Source organism: Octopus bimaculoides, chromosome 5, assembly GCF_046866305.1.
Source record: "Octopus bimaculoides isolate indiv1 chromosome 5, ASM4686630v1, whole genome shotgun sequence".
NCBI classification, from domain to species: Eukaryota; Metazoa; Mollusca; class Cephalopoda; order Octopoda; family Octopodidae; genus Octopus; species Octopus bimaculoides.
Genome location: NC_142932.1, coordinates 126,645,449 through 126,651,890, shown reverse-complemented (window position 1 = coordinate 126,651,890; position 6,442 = coordinate 126,645,449).

Sequence of the window (6,442 nt, the reverse complement as noted above, 5' to 3'; positions counted from 1 at the left end):
AAGAACGCTTCCATCTTCGCTAAGCAACTAACTCCATTCTACACATTCGTTGTCAATCTGCACCGAGTTTATCCCCTTCCAACCTTCGTATGCCTTTGTAATATCTCAAATTTTAAGGATGAATGATTGTACTTATATGTTAATAATAAATATTCAATTGCTGATAAGGCAACGATATTTCGATTTGTTACAATAATGTACAGGGTGTCCATAAATTATCTTTACAATTTGAAAAATTCAGAAAAAAATATTTGAAAAATATGTAAAATTGAGCAGAATTTATTAGAAAACTCAAGCAAAGAAATAAAGTTTTATTAGAAACATCAGAATACTTTGTTCACATTGTTCATGCCATCATGTCTTAATTTTGTACCCCAGGATGTGCTCTTACACTCACTAACCTCTTTAATCTTTCACTCTTGATTGGGATACAACCTGACATTCAGAAACGTGTCATGATATTCCAAAGAAAACAACCCCCTCGGGGTCGGCTTTCTCATTGCATTCATTGCTAATATCTCTAAGCTAATAGAAACTGTCAAAGACAATGGCGTTCTCTACCATCTTCAATCTCCAGCTGCAGATCCGAAACCGAATCGCTGGATAGCCGAGTAGATATCACAACCAAGCCACTGTTGTTTCATGTGCTCTGCCGATTAGCGACCAATCAGCGTCGAGCCGTCGAGTGATTCGACTTAATAAACTTCCTGGCCTTATAGAAAGCCACTTTTAGCACCAACGCCCTTTGCAGAGTGCTGAGACCGGCCGACTCGTTCACACGTCTCACCTCTTGCCATACAGAATGTCGAGGCAGTCGCTTTAACGTCTCCCTTCTCTTTTCATTCACCAGCTGTTGATAGAAAGCACATATTTTGCCGTCAATAATATAGCGCGACTATTTTCCTGTTGTGATGGATCAGCCACAAATTGATACGTACCAGATAGTTTGTGTCGCATATCCAAGTAATACATCTCTTCCGTTCTACAATTGTTGCTTATATTTTTCATCCAAAGAACATCACAGAAAACACTATGTGCAGTAAATAAAGGTTCTCTGAATAGTTCGTGAATGTTGTTGATTTTTTTTTACACTCAGATCTTAGAAACACCTTATCGTTTCGCACCAATATCAATGCAGAAACACATCAACACCCATTCTTCGCTGCCTTTAATGATCCCCAGAATGGCTTGGCTCCCGCTGAGGCAGATCTATTCGGCACCTATTCTGTGTATGACGATCAATAATGGGTTCTTGCCTCGGAAAATTCCGATTAAAGCAATCTTGTTGCTTTAGACATCGGAAAAGCCATCGATCGTGTCTGCGATGCGAGTCACTTATCGAAGTTCTTCACCTAAAGGTACCACACATCTTCTATCGCTTGGATCGACAGCTTCCAATCAAACCGCGCCGCCGCGAGATGGTGCTGACGTAATTCTTTCTGCTACACTCTCAATCAACAATGGTGTGTTCTCTGTTTTCCTTCTAGACATCAATGACTTACCGTCAAGTGCAACAACAATACACACACACACACACACACTGATGATTTCTTCTTCTTCTCCTCCTCCTCCAACCCTACATCTTCCCCATGCAACCTACACATCACGTGATTTGGTTGGTGGCTTGATTCCATGGACGGAAACCTCGACAAACTCGAACAAACTCAAATATTTCTCCTATCAAGAAAGAAATCGCATCCCACACCCCCACCCAGTCACCGAGATTAACCCCCACCTACAGCCTCCGTAGTTGGCCCAAATTCTTGGCCTCACTGTTACCAAGGATCACTGTTACCGAAAGTAAATCCTTAACATAATTAGGATCGCATCCTTGAGATTAATCTTTCTCATCAGAAGAAAATATTTTCACTCCCGAACAATTGTCGGCATCCTAGAAAAGCTAAAGTGGGGTCCACAATGCAATGTTGCTTCCACAACTGGGCCGGTGCTGTTATTACACAAAAAGACATCGAGGACCGCATTCGGAGAAGGGTCACTCGACATATACACATTACATGATTCACAGACACATATCAGCCTCTAACTCACAGGTTAGCTCTCTTCTCTCTCTCTGCTTTCTGTATGGCGATTATAACACGTCTCTTCAATCCATGCCCCTCACCACCTGTTGTGTCCAACCCTGTACACTGTGGCAACTTGAGGGAGAAAGGACTGCGCCAGAACTCTGTTTGGCATTCCTTACAGCTGCTTTTACTGGAGCAATATGAAATGAATGAAATGAGTGAAATGAAATGTCTTACAGTTCTATATTCAAGAGATGAGGAATTATGCCCACGGGCATATCGCGTAGTGGTTAAGAGCACGGGCTACTAACCACAAGATTCCGAGTTCGATTTCAGGTAGTGATCTGAATAATAATAATAATGATAATAATAATAATAATAACAACAACAACAACAACATCGAAAGATACCTTGGGAATGAGAACCCAGGTTCGAAATTTCCCCAAGGTACCTGATGAAGGCTGGAGGGTATATCAGCTGCAACGTTGTGTTAACAACAAACAAGAGGAGGACAAATATCCGTCAAATGTAAATAATGAAATGTCTTGATCGAGTTCATAACATATCGCCCGTCCAGGAAGGGAACTCATAACTCAATGAATATGAGTCAAACACCCAAACTGCGAGGTCCCATGTTTCCATTTGAACACAAATTAAATATCAAGTATTTCTAACAAAGCCCTTCATCCGTAATAAAAGTATGCATTGCCTTATGTTATTCGGTGCTAAAGCATTCTATGTTTATTTCATCACTAACACGAATTGATACCTCCTCTTGTCCAACATCAGTTGTCCCATTGTAGTCTAGCGATTATATAAGTATCTCACTGTCTTCAGCCTGCCACGCTCCTGCCTGTTTTTCTGTTTCTTTTCTCTCGTTATATCGTCCATTGTCTCAATCTACCTCACCCACTCACCCGTTTCTAATATCACCCCTCTCTCAATCATTCTCTTTAATCAAATTATCCACCCACCAAAGCCGACTTTATTTCTTTTAATACGTCTCTGGTTTCTTAACGTTTTTATGAAAGACATCAACATCAAAACCGAAATTCGATATATCGGCCGTGAATGAATGCATTTATTCTTAAATTCTATTGCGCTGCTTCCTTCTATTAAAGATTGTTTTATTTCACAATAAGGAGATGTGGGACTTGACCAACCGAAGAATACAAGACTGAATACACAAAACAGAGAGAAAACTAACAAGAACAAAAGAAGAACCCTCACCAGCAGTATCCTTTATACAACAATATCAATATCCCATGTTTCGCCATGTTATTCATGTAAATATAACTTGATACGTTTAAAGCTATTCATTGGAAATTTCATAAAACAATTGTTAATAATTGGCAGACGATAAATATAATTGTTCAATAAAGACGAACTTTAGAATTCGAGAGAGAATCTATTATATTAACTAAAGTAGTAGAATTTATAGAAAAAGGGCCATGAATTATGATTGTTTATTGCATATTTTATTTTTATTTTATGATAATATTGGTGAACAATGGCATAATGGGTTTTAGGATTTGAACTGATCAGTCACGAGTTGACTGCATTCCTGACGCTCATAACGGAAAGGAATTCAGTGCAACATATATCAGATAAAGCTATAAGTAATAGTATGGATGTATTGGGCTGAAAACCATTTGATGGTTGAAAAAAATAGCCGAAGAATGTCCGTGGGACTCGAACCCACAGACACGACAGGCATTCAACCATTGAATCAATGCAATCCTTCAAATTTCTCGAACCATTTTAGAAACTTTATTCTTACCAGTGAGAATTGTACGCTGTCGGCTTTTTCTAGAAGATACCGTGTTGGTACAGTCGGTAGAGGTAGGGAGGCTCAGAAATGTAGTTTCCAGTAAAATAACACAAATGATACAGAAATTCATAACTTATTGAAGTTTGTTAAAACATCAAATACAAAATGTACGCACCATCCAAACATCCACACGGAAGATGACAAGTCTTTCAGCAGTTTCACCGATATTGTCTGTCCAATTTTTCTGGAAAAAGAACAAAACAAAACAGAGGACGTTGAAGACTTCACAATATAATAAGATTCCATAAATGTAATTAGAAATAATATTCAGCCATATTGATAGATCATCCATTAATGGTGACTATATCGATATTATGAAATTGGTTGTTGATCAAACGTGATTTGAAAGTATTGGTCATTGTAATAATGATTTCTTACAGCCGGGTTACAAAAATGGTCGACATTTAAAACGTCTACGTCAGTATATTACAATATTATTTTTGTTCTTTCTCAGCTCAGTAATAGAATCTCACTGGAATCAATAAAACATCAGTTCCATAGAACTAAGTCATATTGTAGGAGGGGCAGCATATTTGATTGACTTTGTTTTGCCACCACCCATTTCTCGATACGCTCTCTTGTTTTTTTTATACGACGGTTTACGCACAGCTCTAATTTATGCGCCAGACGATGATTAATTCTGAATACCCCCCTCCCCAGATTTATACAAACTAATTGCAGAGCATGTGAGGTTCTATACGCAATTCAGTAACGCATTCAAATGTGTCTCCCACCCAAACTTCTGTTGTTCATCTAGACCAGCGGTTCTCAAGTGGGGGTTCATATGACCCTGGCTGGGTGGGGTGGGGGACAATATAAGATTTAGTTGCTAAAATTTATGTGCAAGAAATTGGTTATGCTTTTCTACAATACACAGAATATTTTTTTAAAATTTCAATACAATTCCTCTTAATATTTAATTCTAAAAATACATAATTTTTTTAAACATCGAATGGCTGCAAGGGTCTACCCAAGCACAATAAGAAGCAAAAGGTTCATAGATAAAAGAAATGGTTGAGAACTACTGGTCTTGTGGATCGGAACCTTCTTTCCAGCGTGTGCAGATAGACCTGTCTGTGACCCACGCTCTATCAGCTCTGTTGTACCCCGGGTGTTTCTTCCTCTACATCAATGACCTACTTAGCATCACTCATAGTAACGCTTCCTCCAATGTAAAGTCTGTCACTCATCACTCTGATGTAATCTTCCTCACACAAATGTCATCCATATGTAATCTAGACGTTTTCTGAACCACATCCATGAAGCGGGACACCGAGAAAAGTCTCCATTGATGTTATATTAATCTTGTCTCGTTCATCGGCGCAAAGACACAATACATAAATATTGCAAGTAAAACGTATTGTAACCCTAGTCATGGAAAAATGCAAACTGAATCTGAAATTGTTCGAAGCAAATTATCTCAAAAAATGTCTTTACTATCTAGGGCCAGAAATTGCTTCAGCTCACTCAAATTGCTGTATCTCTAGAGGGTCGTGTTGGAGCCATGGACGGACCCCGCCCCCAGACCACGTCCAGAAAAAGCTATCACACTAATTGAAATGACGTTTCTCACAACACTATACAACGGACATGTTCTCTCCTCGCTGAGCCTCTTTTAACCCTCGGAGTTGGTTGGTCTCACTCTAATTCATCGAAGTCAAACTAGTTTTCTCGTCTCTGTTCTGTCACTCAAACTGTGGTCTTTCCCGCTAGTTCCACGCGAGAATCTGTAAGGAGACTATATGTCACAAAACCAAATACCGGAATCCCGAAAAGCCAAATTATCGAAAGTTTTAAGTAACGAAAACTAACTTACTGAATCCTATAATTTTGATAATTTTGGAAGATGAGACGCTGAATTTTGAGCTAGTTAAGGATCATATTTACTAAAGAATATTTAAAGTGTACTCTTGTGATTCAATATCAAAGACTTAATCGAAAATGCAAATAGTTTATTTATAGAATACGACAGCTCTTTAAATTGTTTTGGTATAAAATAATTTCATTATTTCAATACAAACATAAATTTACCGAGACTAACTGAGTCAGCTATGTATGCCTGGTCGAGTGGGCAAGTATTTGCATCTCTGGAGTTACATTTTGGAGTTGGCGTCTGGTGTGACTTACGTGTAATAATGTTTATCGCAGAAGCTGTGAGAAACTTTCACGGAATATTTATTACTATTTTTATACCTATGACTATCTGGGAAATGGTTATTTATCAAGGCTAGGAATTGCCTACCTTCGTTCTGTCTTAGCATTCAAAGACAAACGGGGGTGAACCATATGATCTTCCTTGGTCTATTTTTAGGCTTTGTACTTTTTATGGTAGGGGTGTAAGTTATCTTCTCTTTTAAGACGCTGTTAACTATGGCTGTGTATGTACTTTAGAAGAATTAGCGTCCTGCTGAACAATCTACACCAAACCCTGAAATTTACAAAAGAGAAGAGCCCTACAACATTGTCATTTCTTAATAGAATGGTAACAACAGTTGTATATTAAAAAGTTACAAACTCAGTACCTAAACGTTAAATCATGTCACCTAGCACATGTAATATATAACATCCCATCCTATCTAACCAAGAA